The following is a 15877-nucleotide window of genomic DNA, read 5'->3' on the forward strand; positions in this document are numbered from 1 at the left end:
TCATAGATGGGGCCTTTTCAGAGGTGGCTGGATCTCAAGTGTATGATGCTAGAACTGATTCATGGTGCAAAGTTGAAAGGCCCTAGGTTCAAGAGTGTGAGTGCTACCCACCCTAAGTAGACTGGAAAGACAAAGGTAGCAGGAAGACAGTGTTAGAGGCCCTTGCTTGCTTTACTACCGTCTATCTGCCATGAACTGTTTGTCCTCCGCGATGCCCCTCTGCCAAGACACCCTGCCTCAGAGCCAGCCAACTACAAACTGAAACTTCTGCAAACTGTGACCTGAATAAACCTCTATCCCTTCAACTTGGGGTGTTGGGTATTTTGTCTCAGCAACAAGAAGACTAACCAACAGAGTCCCAAGAGCGATGCCAGATGGTCATCCATCCCCAGCTATGACCTGGTTACAAGTATGTCCATGCAAGGGACCTTCCTGTGTTCAATGACTTTGTTAGCACAGGTAGTGGTGTTTGCTGTAATCCCTGTAATGCCAGCACTGACACTGTGGTGGGGATGGGGGACGTGGCAGGACTGCACATTTGATCCCAGCCTGCTCAACTTACAAATGTCTTTTCTCAAAAAATACAGAAGGATGGGTGTGTAGCTCAGTGTAAGCCTTGGGTTCAATTTCTAGTACTGCAAACACCAAAACAAAATGAAGAAATACCCCACTATTTACAGCACTCAACAATGACAATCTGTCTTTTTATTCTTATTTTTTTTTTATTTTTTATTTTTTATTTTTTTTTCCTGTTGGAGACAAGTTCTCATTATGTAGCCCAGGCTGGCCTCAAACTCATGCTAATCCTCTTGCCTCAAAATGCCAAGTGTTGGGAGTACCGGCATAAACCACTTCACTCAGCTGAAATTAACAAATTGGAGCATCTTTGGAACCTCATTATTCTTTCTGGCATACAAGGTGCTAAATAGGTGTTAGAAATCAGAGTGTGTACCTCTTCCCTAGACATGCGACCTACCCCGAATGACTGATTCTTCATGATAGTATCGCTGCAACAGCCGGTGGCGTTGAACAGTAGCTTGGAAGAGTCACCTTCTTTAACCAAGGTGGGACCAGGCCCCATCATGGGGAGCAATAATCCCTTCGGAGGTGTCTCCATTCGGCCATAAAAAGAGGTTCTGGTGAGTGAGATCCAGGCAGGCCCTTCTGCTACTGAGCTGTCTCCCCAGCCCCAAGATTAGTGAGATGTGATTAAGTTAGATATAATGAAAAACAAAACTGGCTCTTGCATTAATTACTATTAGTATGAATAGACAAACAGCACACAACTTTGCAGAAGAAGCGTACTTAAAAACAATGTAATGGTTCACATGATATGGATGTCTTGAACTTGGGTAGGGAGGGGACACAATGAGATAAAATTCCTTTATACCTTCCTTTCTTTCTTTCTTTCTTTCTTTCTTTCTTTCTTTCTTTCTTTCTTTCTTTCTTTCTTTCTTTTCAGAACTGGGGATTGAACTCAGGCCCTTGCACTTGCCAGGCAAGCGCTTATTCTACTGAGCCATCTTCCGGCCCCTCCTCTGTCCTTTTCATCTGTGCCTCTGGGGCAAACTTCATGTGGCCCCAACATTTGTCATGTATGTGGGTGACACAGGCTATAAACCCTGGCTAGTGGGAAAAAGAAAACCCACTGAGAAGTAGTTTGATGCAGAACAGTTCAACAGGGCAGGCCAGAGGATGCTAATTGTAGGGAGGTCTACTTACAAGCTGACATTGAGGTAGCATTCTGGAACTATCATTTTGAGGAGGTTCACAGTTTTCCCTATTAGACAAAATAGTTCCCTCAGCCTAGGCTGAACAAAAACATCAGCAGGGATGCTAGTGCACACTTGTAGCCAGAATCAAGAAGCTGAGGGATGAGGATGCAAATTTCTATGGCTGCCAAGAACGGAAGGCCTTTCCTAAAGAAAAATAAATACAAACCAACAATAAAGGTTATGGTAAAGCTTGGCATTTCTGTTCATATATTCACTGATTCAGTTTCAGACAGCCTAAACCCTTTTTAGTTGGGGGCGTTAGGTCTTGCCAACAGCCAAGCTGACCCTTAGGGGTCATCCTGGCTCAACCTTCCCAATAGCTAAGATTCCCTGTGTGCACTACTATGCCTGCCCGATCATAACATTTTTATGATGGTGTCAAAAACAATGAAACTAATTAAGACAGGGAATATCTGCATTTTAGAACAGGGGAACAGAAAATAAAGTTCAATTTCATTATAAAGTAATCTCACTCCCTGGCTGGCCGGTTGCTTTTGTTTGTTGTCCCTCTACCACCCTAACTAGAGCCAGCTGATTATGGACTGAAACCTCCACAGACTGGGAGGTAAATAACCTTCCCTTCACTTGAAAATGAATAAAATATTAATCGACACTCCAACACCATGAACACAATAAACACAGTTAAGTTTCAGAGTAACCAAGCCAGGTGTGAGGGTACATACCTGTAGTGCCCACATTCTGGGAAGATGAGGCAGGATTGTTTGTCTGGCCAACTGAGCAATTTAGAAGAAGCCTGTCTCTAAATAAGCTGAGGATGTACCTCCGCATGAAGGCCCTTGGGTTAATCCCCAGGACCTAAGGAGAAAATTACACTTCCAAGTGGCTAAACTTTAGTAACCAAATCAAACACTTAACCAAATACATAAAGTTTTTCTAACTTTACTAAAAGACAAAATAAAAAGACTGGAAACACAAACAAAGAGAACACAAACTTTTCAATGGGTTAGGTACACTGCGTTTTCAATTAGCTCCTCCCACCCACCACCACCCCAGTTTTTGGTTTTGTGAAGCAGTGTCTTGGTCTTGCTGTGTGTCTTAGTCAGTTTTTACTTGCTGCTGGGACAAATGCCCGACGCTAAAAATGAAGAAAAGAAACGCTTATTTAGTTCACATTTTTTGAGTGCTGGGGAGATAGCTCAGTAGAATAAGTGCTTGCCTGTCAAGTGCAAGGTCCTGAGTTCAATCCCCAGTACTGCCAAAAGATAAAAAACAAGAATAAGCAAACACAGTTTTTGGAGGTTTCAGTCCATACCCTGCTGGCTCCACGGCACAGGGCAGCAGCTCATGGCAGCAAAAAACAACGAAGGGCAGAGGAGGAGCAACAGCTGCGGCATCCACCAAGGCTCTCTCCTCCTTCTAGGCTGACAGGGAAGATCAGAGCTCCCCAAAGTGGCATGGCTGCGAAGCTCAAGCTCCTCCAAGGTGGCACAGCTGCAAAGTGGCACGACAAAGACCAAGACTTCTCCAAGGAAGCAGGACAACAGAAGCCCTCTGCAATTTATATATATATATATATATATATATATATATAGATATATATAGATATATATATATATATAGATATATAGATATATAGATATAGATATATCTATATATATATCTTTTTTTTCCCAGTCACTGTGTAGCAAGCCCTAGCACCCTAGGGCAGAACCAATTGTGCCCGAGGGCAGGCTTCCTCCCACTTCCCCCATCTCTCCACCCCACTTGCACTGCAGGGCAGAACCCCACTGCTCAGAAGCACACAGAGCCAAGCTTCCCCCATGTCGAGTTGACACAATGAATCAACTACCACACTGTCATCCAAGATGGCCTCACTGATGTAGTCCAGGCTGGCATGGTACAAGGGACCCTGCACTCTCACCCTCAGTTGCTGGAAGGACGGGTGCCTGCGGACACTCCAACTACATTGCCTGTAAGCCTGCCCTAGGGCTCATTTAGCTGGCCTGGTTAAAGGGGTACAGAAAATTTTTCCTTTGAGAAAAGGTCTTGCTACACAGCCCAGACTGGCCTCCAACTTGGTGATTCTCCTGACTCAGCCTCTGCAACAGGGGGATGAAAAGTGTGCACCACAGCCAGGCTAAATTTTTTGAAGACACTTAAATGATCCTGATGACAAGGTGAGGTCTGAAAGCTGTTGCCTTGAATCCACTGAAGACTCATAAAGGGGCACAAGTTAAGGCTGGTACAACAGCTACACTTAAAATGGCCAAAGAACACACAGTCATCTCAACTTAGGAAACAAGGATAAAACTTCTTTCTGCTGGGTTGAAGGTAGTTCTCAGGACTGCCATGTGTCACCCCCAGGCTGGGCACACCTCCACTCCCAGGCTCAGCAGGCTGCACGGCACATTACCTTCTCCAGCTGCAGGCGCCACAGCAGCACCAGGCTGCGCCTCTGAGGGCTCTGGTTGCAGGAGGGGTGGTACTTCTAGGGCTGCCTCCACTCAGGGAGCCTCTGCTGGACCCTGGGGTCACAGTAGGCCCAGGCTGCACCAAGGAGTCCTCGCACAGGTGACAATTAGACAAGCACAGGGAATGTCGCACTGGCTGGCCTGCGACGGAGAGCTTTCTGCTGTGCTTTTTTGCTCAAGGTCCAGATCTGCACCCAGGCTGGCCTGGACTGGCAGCAATCCACCTGCTTCAGCTGGCTACACTGGTAGCTGGACACTGTAGTTCCCCTGAAGGTTTTGAGTCTTTTTTGTCTTTTGTCTCGCGACGCAGCTCAGGCTGGTCTTGAACTCCCTGCACAGCCCAGGCTTGTCTGTAACACTCAGTTACCCTCCAGTCTCACCTTCCCAAATGCTGGGATTATAGGCTGAGCCATCAACACCTGGCAGCCACCCATGCTGGAATTAGATAGGCAGCCCTGCTGCGGTGTGCTGGAAACTGCCCAGGGTCTCTTCAGGCAGAGTTTGCAGGTGTTGCCCACCATCTCAGCCCAGGAAATGGAAAACGGGGTCCCCAGGCCCAGTGTGGGACACTATGAGTAACAGGCAGGTCACTATGAGCCCGATCTAGTATTGAGACCCTGAACATCCCATAGGCCCTTCCCTAAAGTTAAAAAAAAAAAAAAGAAGAAGCAATGTCTCCCTTCAGGAGGCCTTGGTGGTGTGGTCAGCCTGCACTGGCCAGCGGGACAATACTGAGTAGGTCACTAACTTGCCTGGGTCAGCACAGACGCCTCCAATGAGGTCACCCCTCTTTCCTGAAGTGCTGTTTTAGCTGCTGAGTTTATACAAATAAAGCCCATAATTTTCTAATGGTTAAATGAGGACTATGTTGGAAAACAGCTAACTCCCCGGAACCCTGCAGAAGACACTGAGGAATTCACAAGTTACAGCACAGCCTGTTCCAGCTTGCGCACTGCTCCCTAACAGCGATATTGTTCTGTATTACCCTGAAAATAAGGGGCCACGTAAGCAAACAGGGTTGGCTTTTAAACCAGGGTTGGGTTTTTGTTTCATTTTGGGGATCCTTTTGTTTGTTTATTTTTTAAGTGGTAGGTTACCACTGCCTTTTCTCCCTTCCCCTTTTTCCTTTGCATAGAAAAGGGGCCTTAACTACACAGAGGATGCAACCTTTTACTTGAAGACTGGGAAGGCTTGAGCTCCTAAGCCCTGCCCCCTTTTTCTTACTGCAGCTACAAGCTTCAGGAAAACTCTTGCTCACATCACCGATTCTCCCTGAGAGCTGGCCGCGCCAGTTCCCCTGCTGCACTCACAGGCTGGATTCCACCCCCAGCCCCTTCACAGTCCTCCATCTCTGCAGCCACAATCCCTGACCTCAAGCCACACACCCTCCACACTCCAGTTGACAGAGATCAGCGCAAATGTCGCCTCCTCCTGGAACCTCGAACTGCTGAGATTCTTGCCTCCTCTGCCGAGTCCAAATGCCGTGTCCCTCCTCCAAATTCACAGGTAGTATTATCTGTGCATCTTTCGTGCTGTCCATCACAGATACCTGCTGTCTTTTATGTGTCACCCCCCACCTTAAAGGCAGGTCCTTGAGATTAGGGACTGCCCCTTACCTGCCTTCACTCTCCATCCCTCACCTGTAGAGTCCCAGACCACAGCTTCCTGTGGAGGGCACACGTTCATACTGTCTGTGGACAGGTAGTGCCCACACTACAGCTGGAGACGTTTTAGTACAAACAGCAAGTCTTTCCACAGGTATATGGGAGGAAGGCTAAAGGAGAATCAGACTGTAGTTGAAGGAGGAATAAAAAATTAAAACAAAATAGTTTACTTAGAAGCAGGGGTGGGGAGGCGCACTAGCAGAGCCGGCCGCTTCTCCCCCTTCTCCAAGCTGGCTGCACACCGGCACGCTCCTTGGCCCAGCGACTACTCAGCCCCTCCAAGCTGCACAGCACTTTCCAGACTGTCTAACATGGCACCTTTCTGTGAGGCCCCCCAAGGAAACAAGAGCATAACAAGCCTCGTCCTCTCCTCTTCTTGGTATTCAAAGAAGATAATGGTTACCTAGTAAGGGACATGTGACAACACAATCACGCCCTCCCTGAGAAGGTAAACCATTACATCTGCGGCTAAAAAGTTGCAATAATGATTCATTTACACATTAAAAAATAAAATGAGGGCCGGGGAGATGGTTCAGTAGAATAAGCGCTTCTCTGGCAAGTGCAAGGCTCTGAGTTCAATCCCCGGTTCCGCAAAAAAATAAATACATAAATACATAAATAAATAAAATGAAAACTGACACCAACTGAAGGCTCCTTCTGTACAGGGCAGGATACATGGCTCAACACTCTGACTGCCCTATCTAGCTGTTCACACAACCACCCTGAATACCACCGCCCGACTTCACAGGGAAGGAGACATGAGGTTCAGAAAACAGGAACCTGTGGAGATCGAGTTGTCCAAATGGAGAGCCACCTGCAGGGGCCCGTGAGCGCCTGTCCCTGGAACACAAGCTCCCATCAGACAGGCAAACAGACCTCAGTGGAGAAGGCACAGGACTGGGATTCCAGTCTGTCCCCACACGGAAGGAATACCCGCAGCCTCCGACCTCTTGGCTCCCATACATGAGCCACAGTCAGGACGACACCTGAATCTACCCAGCGTAGTTACCATCGATGGTATCAGGCACACAGATGTAAGAAATGACACTTGCCTAACATTTGGAGGAGTGATTAAGTGTCTATGAGATAACATTTCTTCCATTCAGGAGATTTGGCGCATGACATTAAATTCATTTGTTCACTCATTCAGCAGGTGAAAAAGACCAAGAGAATCAAATCATAGCACAAAATGATACCTGACAAAATAAGATAAACAGCTGCTGGCATGCTGCAGAGGAGGAGATGGTGATATTGCTGGTGAGGACAGCGACATTTAGAGATAAGACAGGAAAGGACATAAATCTTACTGTAAAGAGATTTACTAACTTACTATTCATTCACAGTCTAGAGTGCATATTTTTCAGGACACTGGGATGTAAGAATGGGATGCACATATGGGAGGATGAAGACAGTGATGCAATACACAAGCACAATATAAAAATAGAAGGCACCATGAAAGATTGTCTTCCTATGCCACCCTGACCATTCTGCTGCTTCAACACTGAGGATTGAATTCAAGGCCTTTGCGCAGAGCTCAGCCCCAGCCTATCTATCTCCCTATGCGTGCATGCAGCCATTCATTTAGAGACAGGGTCTTGCTGAGTCACTAAGTTGCCCAGTGTCCTCCCTGAGTGCTGAGTTTACAGGCATGTGCTACCACCCTCAGCTCTTATACTCACCTTGTTCTATCAGAAATCACCTACCCTAAAACGAGGATACATACAGCCCTAAGGGGGCCTTTTTGAAACCTCTGTCTCAGTGGCCCAAACTTTCAGCTTGCAAAACTGCACTGACTTAAAAGAAGGGAACCAGCAGGTGTCCAGGGGCTAGCACCTGTTCCCTATTTCTAGCATCCAATAACAGTATCAAGAGCATGGCAGCTCATGCCCCCTGGTACTTCCATATTCTGGAAGGCAAAAGCAGGATGACATGTTCATGCCCACCCTGGGCAACTTTGAGACTTAGCAAAGCCTTATCTCAAATTTAAAATAATAATAATAACAATAACAATAACAATAATAATAATACCAGCTAGGAATGTACCTAAGTACAAAGGTCCTGTATGGGAGGCTCAATAACTCCAGGTCTCCAATCCTATTGCAAGTGGGTTTCCGGGTTCCTCTTCCCCTACCTCTGCTGAGCTAAGCTCCTAATTCTTCTTATCCTGCCTATTTCCCACAAGTCTCCTGCTATGCCCTGGAGGTGGGACTTCCTGTCATAGCCCGGTTGCCTAGTTACTCGTACCTTTTACCCGCCGAAGTCATTTTCCTATGCCTGGACTATATATACACCCAGAGTTTCCTTTGAATAAACGAGACTTGATCAGAATCCTGTCTTGTCTCCATTTCTCACGTCTCCTGTCCTTTGTCCCTTCCTCAATTCCCTGCTCCTCTCCCAAGTGATCTTCGTTGACTGACCCGCTGGTTGGGGACAAGTGGTGCCCAAGGTATGGGGCACCTGGTAGGGAGGATTCAGCGACGGAACCATCCGAGAGAGCTGGCAAGAGAGAAAGTAAAAGAGGCCCGCACTGCAGTTGCCTGCTGCGAAGTCTGAACCTCAGTAAGCGGACGGAACCCCTTCCCCCTTCCCTTCGGCAATGGGACAGGCATTAAATGAACATGAGATATTTGTAGAAAGTTTGAGCAAAACATTAAAGGCACGAGGAGTAAAGGTTAAAATTAAGGATTTGTGTCAATATTTTGAATATATTAAACAAGTTTGCCCATGGTTCCCTATTGAAGGAACTATTGATCAGAGGTGATAGAAAAGGGTTGGTGATGCCCTTAAGGATTATTATGAGACCTTTGGACCTAAAAAGGTCCCAGTTATGGCCTTTTCCTACTGGAATTTAATTGATGAACTCTTATCCCAGAGACACTGTGACCCGGTTGTTGCTAATGTGATTTAAAAAAAAAAAAAGGTGAAAATATACTACAGGGACAAAAAGGTAAAACCCATCTTAAAGGACAAAGAACCCTCTAAGAGTGTGTGCCCTCCTGTAAGGGAACAGAATCTTGAAATTGAAACCAGGAAGCCAGAGCCGCCAAATTCCAAATTACAGCCTGAGGAGAAAATTTACCCCTTTGATTTAGAAGGAGCTATGCTCAAAGTTAAAAAAAAAAAAAATATCCCGAACTACCAAAACCTCAAGTTGAAGCCGATTATAATAAAGTGATTGGGATGAACTGGCGGAGGAAACCGCTTGGTATCAGGACTGAGACTGGCCACCAAATGTTCAGCGCCCTCAGCGCCCGCTGCCATATAGCACTGATCCCAGCATGCTTCCTTCGGCGTGTTCGGCTCCTTTCTGACCCCAGAAAGGAATTAAAAGGCAAAACTGAACTTCTCAAAGAACAGATAAAATTAGAGAAAGAGCACCAAGACCTCATAATCCAATTAGAAAGATTAAAATCAGGAAAATGCAAAAATAAAAATATAACTGGACCAAAGGCCCCCTGTGTTCAAAGGCCACCCGTGAGAGGCGCTATCCTCAAAAGCTTCCTCCTGTTAGACCCACCCATAGATCTAGATAAGGCAGAGGCATTTCTGGTATCAGAAACAACAGGCGTTCAAGGACAGATATGGCGCCATTACACTAGTTTCGATTTTAAAGCACTAAAGGAACTAAAAGCAGCAGTTGCCTAATATGGAGCCACAGCTCCATACACCACAGCCATTTTAGAAACTGTGGCTGACAACTGGCTTACTCCTGAGGACTGGCAAGCATTAGCCAGAGCCACCCTCTCCAGGGGGGATTATCTCTTATGGAATTCTTCCTGTATACAAGGAAGCTTCCACAATGATAGCTTCACTGTTGATGTTGGATTTGTTACCTTCACCAGCTGCAATCAAATACTTAACTACAGTAGCCCTATTTGCCAAAAAAAGGGACATGTGTTTGTATGTGGGGGAAGTTTAGCCTTCACATATTTACCTAACAACTGGACAGGACTGTGTGTCATGGCAATTGTATTGCCTGATATAGATGTCATATCTGGAGAAAAGCCTGTGCCCATTCCTTGCTTTGACTATGTCACGGGCTGCACTAAAAGGGAAGTTCAGCTTATCCCTTTGTTGGTAGGACTGGGAATTACAGGAGCCCTGGGGACAGGCACAGCAGGGTTGGGAGTGGCAGTACAACCTTATAGTAAATTATCTAACCAGCTGATTGATGATGTTCAAACACTGTCTGGTACTATCCAAGATATCCAAGACCAGATAGATTCATTAGCAGAAGTAGTCTTGCAAAATAGGAGGGGCTTAGACCTTCTAACAGCAGAGCAGGGAGGGATCTTATTGGTTTTACAGGAATGCTGCTGCTTCTACGCAAACAAGTCCGGTATTGTTTGAGGTAAAATAAAGAGACTTCAAGAGGATCTTATTAAGAGGAGAAGAGAGCTATTTGAAAACCCTTTCTGGAGTGCTTGGAATGGAGTACTACCCTACCTTCTTCCCCTATTGGGACACTTGATTGGACTATTAATACTTTTATCAATAGGACCCTGTCTTTTCAATAGGCTGATGACTTTTGTTAAACAACAATTGGATGCCATTAAAATGCAACCCATACAGGTCCATTATCACAGGCTTGAGATGGCTGAAAGGGAAAACTGTGCTAGAATACAACCAGCTTATGATGATGAAGGTCCAGAGACCTCTCAGTTCTCCTACCCTTGGTGAGATAGTCAGGCTAGCCAGAGATGGGTAATGAGGGGCATACATGAGACACCACTCACCGCCTAAGACAGGAATGGGACCTTCTGCCATCCTGGTCTCCTATGACAGGTAAGGTTTGAGTCAGGTCCGTGTAGAGGATGCCTCGACCTAAGACAGGCACTGCCCCCTCAAGGGAATCAGCCGTCTACAGAAGCCATACTTTACACACATATATAAAAGTAAAGGGGGACCTGTGGGAGGCTCAATAACTCCAGGCCTCCAATCCTATTGCAAGTGGGCTTCCGGGTTCCTCTTCCCCTACCTCTGCGGAGCTAAGCTCCTAATTCTTCTCACCCCGCCTATTTCCCATAAGTCTCCTGCTATGCCCCGGAGGTGGGACTTCCTGTCATAGCCCAGTTGCCTAGTTACTCGCGCCTTTTACCTGCCAACGTCATTTCCCTATGCCTCCACTATATATACCCAGAGTTTCCTTTGAATAACGAGACTTGATCAGAATCCTGTCTTGTCTCCATTTCTTGTGTCTCCTGTCCTTTGTCCCCTCCTCAATTCCCTGCTCCTCTCCCAGGTGACCTTCATTGACTGACCCGCTGGTCGGGACAGTCCTGGGTTCAGTCCCCTGTCACACACACACACACACACACACACACACAGAGAGAGAGAGAGAGAGAGAGAGAGAGAGAGAGATGGAATGTATGGGTGAAGGGGTCCACTGAGTGACAGCATGGGGAGGGAGGGTAGGCCAGGATGGTCAGGAGCACCCAGTTTCCTTCGTGGCTACGTGGATGGGCTTTGGCCACGTCACTTCAACCCATCTGGTGAGAACCTCTGCTGAACTTTGTAGCACTGGCCGGGCTCAGGCCTGATCAGTGACTAAGAGAAGTTAATCCTTCCCACTTGCCGATCACATAGGAAAATCTCATCTTTCATCACTTACAAGATAAACTCTAAGTCAGACTGGAGGATAAAACAATTCCAGTGTCTCTCTTCAGAGGAAAAGTGTGCATCACTGCACCCACCATGCTCTCACTTCATAGAGTTGAGCCCAGAAGAGATACTGGAAATCCTGGGTCCACCTCCTTATTTTATAGACAATGCAATGCAAGGCCAGAGAGATGCAGTGACACCGCCTCCCCTGTCACATAACTACTTAGTGGAAGAACCAGTGTGTGCATAAAAATTAAGTACCTGGGCACCCAACTAAACCCTCTTTCTACTAAGTCCTACTGCTTTTATGGGTTGCTGGTTAGAAATGATGCTTCCAGGTGCAAATACATCTGAGCCAATACAAATGTCTTTCACCATTGAAGCAGTAAAGATGGCCAGTGGTATAGTCCTTGTTATGAGCAATGTGCTCTAGAGAGGAGTCCTCCAGAGGAGATGGAGAGCTGGAAAGAGAAAGGGCACAGAAAGAGAGAACCAGATACTAGCGCGGACAGCTGCGCCCAAAGGTCAATCCCACTGCAGTCCACAAATGAAATCTGAAAACGCCCCCATAGATTTCTCTCTTCCTTCTGTCTTCAAGCCTAGATAATCAGATAAAAGCATATGAATTTTCAGAAGAGAGAAATGAGACTGTGTGACTTCAACATTCTGTACAAGAGGCCTGATCTGAGTTTCCTCTCATGTCCTTCAACCTTAGGATTTAGTACAGCTGCTGCCTGCTTATTTATCTGCTCAAGGTAAATGTGTTGAGGAACCACTCTTCAGGCTGTTGAGGAACTCTCAGCACCTTACCGAGTATCTTGGTTCATTTTTACTCATCTTTGGGACAAAATACATGACACCCAAAATGAAGGAAGGAAAGGTCTATTTCACTCACACTTTTTGGAGGTTTCAGTCCATCCTTAGCTGGCTCCAAGGTAGCGCTGCACATGGCAGAGAGCAGAAGGCATCAGCTGGGGCTTCTATCAAGCTTTTATCTCCACCTTATAGTGTAAGCAAACTCCCCTGGGACTGGGGGTGTAGACCTCACACAATGTCCATGCCCTCTTCTTGCACAGGATGAGCATGTTTACAACCTGGCTCCTTGCTGATGTGCTTAATTAAACTTCTCAACTTCTCAAGTGGACTCAATGGATCAACAAGTACACCCTGTCTAACTTGACAGCATAATTTCTGAAAGGTTCCCCTCTCAAGCCAAATTTACAAGCAGTGTGTAAGGCTGTAAGGCTATGATTTCCTGGCATGATAAGAATTATAGTACATTTGTCTGCCAACTAGTAGTGATGGACCAAGGGAATTCCCTTCAATTGTGGCCCTACTGTCTTTGTCTTTGTTCTAAAGAAAAGTTCTGCCTTCAGGAGTCTGAAAAAATGAAGGGATTCTTTATTATGTCTATGAGTTTGGAAGGAGCCCCCATGGCACAGGGACCTTGCCTGGCAATGCAGTATTAGGAGCAGTGTTCTAGTTAAATCTGCCCATACCCTCTCCACAGCAGGAGGCAGCCCTGGCTGAAGGCCCCGGGGGACCAGGGCACATGGAAGGTGACTGGAAGAGGAGCATCTGAGGTTAACACCCTCAGCTCTTCCTGGCCAAACTCTTATCCACAAGCCTCCCAACAGAAGAAATAAAAAATATCAAAATGGTTCAATTACAATGCTATTCAGCCGTATGGAAGCCTAGTTTACAAAGATTTGGTATTAAAAAGAAAAAAACAACAAAACCTCAAACCCTCTCAATGTTGTTGCTTACCTAACCAGTAAGAAAGACAATGTTTTCCCCAATCACATTCAAATTTCTGTTAGCTGTCACTTAGGCGGCTGGTGAAGACTGCTTCCTCCCATGCCATTTAACCATAAAGGACATGTGTGCTTCAAGAAAGTAAAGTAGAGCTCAACGTAAGGAAAAACATTCTAGAAATCAGAAGCAGCTGGGAACACTGTTTGCACAATCAAGATCTTTTCCCTAGAAGAATGTGAAACAGGACTTTTGCAGACAATGTGGAAGGGGGCAATGGAAGAGAAAATGTATGAGGTCCTTCCCAACTCTACAACATGCCAACGGCTTTCGCGAGTATCAAGTTTTACATTTTTCTGTAAATTATGAGAACTTTATTTACCATTATCCAAAAGTTATATTGGTTTTTCTTTACATTCTAGGTCAGGAAGTTAAATTAACTTTTCTGGGTCTAAGACTTATTACTAGTAAAGTGAGAAAGCATTAAAAAATCTCTCTACCATCCACTTTAAACATTTTCTCAATTAACATCAGTCTTTACTCTTTTTACAAAGTTAATTCTTAGAAAATCTCTCTACTAAATTCAATAGGATACGGTAATATTATTAGAAAAGAAAACTGAATATGGTGACAAAGAAACAAATATAGCAAAAGCGATAGCCCTCATGTACTATCAATTCTGAATTTCAAAACATAATGGAAGGGGCCGGGGAGATAGTTCAGTAGAATAAGTGCTTGTCTGGCAAGTGCAAGGGCCTGAGTTCAATCCCCAGTTCCACCAAAAAAAAAAAAAAAAAAAAAAAAAATCAAAACACAATGGAAAAAATTTAATTAAATAATTCTGCATACAGTGTGTAATATAAAGACATAAAAGTACATTTTCCCTAAAGACACCAGTTAGACACAGACAGAATCTTGAAAAATAAAATAAGCTCAGGAAGTATGTTTAGTGTTACATACTATTTCCTCAGCTTCATGCATCTTCTCTGCCTTTACATGGCTGATACTTTGTGCCTCACAATTCTCTGCCGCTAGGTGGTGCTCTGGGTAGTACAGGAGGTTGAGGAGCATCCCTAGCTTCTACCCAGCAGCACCCCTAGAGGTGACAAGCAGAACTCAACTCTGCAGACATTGCCAGTGTCCCCAGAAAACACTGCTCAAGAGAACCCCTGACTGGAGGTAAAATCTCACTGGGCCTTTCCTTACTCACAGGGTTGGCGGTGGGCTTCTCAAGATTCCTGCAAGAACACAGTACTGCCACAAGTCAAAGGGGCCTTGAGAAAGAAAATCGATGTGCTACAAAATTATGAAATAAACATTGTAGAACACAGAATGAAGACCAATTAAACGGAAAAGAAACAGAACAGAAGCATAAGATCACACCCCAATATATATAATAAAACGTAGCACAAGGTGACATAAAGGAGCCAAAAAAGGAATTCAATAACTAGTAGTGGAGCCGATGTTTATTGTGGTTTGGAAGAGAGATCAAAACTAAATTCTTCTCCATATTATATATGTTCCCATTAACACTATGTAATAAACCGGTCCACAGCTAAACATTTAAAACAGTAATATATTCTATTGTGTGGTTCGGGGGTAGACTGGGCCCAGCAGGGATCGTCTCCCTGGAGGGGTCATGCACTGCTGCCTGAGGCCAGCTAAGGCTGCACTCACCAGAGCGTGGACGGGGTGGACACGTGGGGTGACCACTCCTATGCCACCCACTGATCATCAGTGGGCCAGGCAGCAGGAACCTCGATGCACAGCATGGTAGCCAGCTTCCAAGAGGCCAAAAAGGGGTTTTTCTGGCATGCATTACAGGCTAAAGCCATCTCAGCACCTCATCACATTTAGGGCAGTGGAGAATCGGGCTCTGCCTCCTGGCAGGGGCATGAAAAAGGCCCACTTCCATGAGCACATGGAGTAGACACTGTTGTTGCAGTCATGGTGGGAAAACACAATCAGCAATGGAACAGCACAATAAATTCCAGGGAAATAAAGAGCTAAATATGAAAAATAAGACTTTTTACATTGCCAGTCAAGCGGAAGACCCAATGCTATTATGGGTTACTGGACTCTTTTAGAATATTTTGCCGAGTTTACAAAACTATAATATTCAAATAATGGAACTTAACAAAAAAGGGGATACAGATAGATGTCCATTTTGTACCTGTGTATTCAAAGTGGTTAGGATACATATATAGTTACATTCTCTTTTGAATAGAGTGATTTGTTCTAATGGTGTTCGTAAATAGGGTATCAAGTCCGCATCTTGTACAGCAAATAACCACTAGGAAGAATGTATGCAGTGTGTTAATAATTGAAACTGTCCTACTAATTTGATTTCAAACTGTCTCATTGCTATTTGTTTATCAATAAAATTATGGGGGGAAAAGACTTTTTTTGTATTTAGGACAAGGTGTACTGGGTCTCACTGCATAGACTAGGCTCATAGTGATTCTCCTGTTTACAGCCTCCCAACAGCTGGGTTTATAGGTGTGCGCCACCACGCCCAGTCTCAATTGCCCTCTCAGCACGCCCCAGGGGCAGGGCCCGCATGGCCCGCATGGCAGCCCTGGGGATTGAACTCCTGGGCCCTAGTTCTGCCTGCATGGCAGCCCTGGGGATTGAACTCCTGGGCCCTAGTTCT

General features: G+C 45.4%; 1 pseudogene; it reads right to left on the reverse strand.

Annotated features, from left to right (window-relative positions):
- Positions 1-15877, reverse strand: part of LOC101589672 — a 36097-nt pseudogene that overhangs the window by 4993 nt on the left and 15227 nt on the right.

This window comes from Octodon degus, unplaced genomic scaffold (genome assembly GCF_000260255.1).
Source record: "Octodon degus isolate 3935 unplaced genomic scaffold, OctDeg1.0 scaffold00350, whole genome shotgun sequence".
Taxonomy (NCBI): Eukaryota; Metazoa; Chordata; class Mammalia; order Rodentia; family Octodontidae; genus Octodon; species Octodon degus.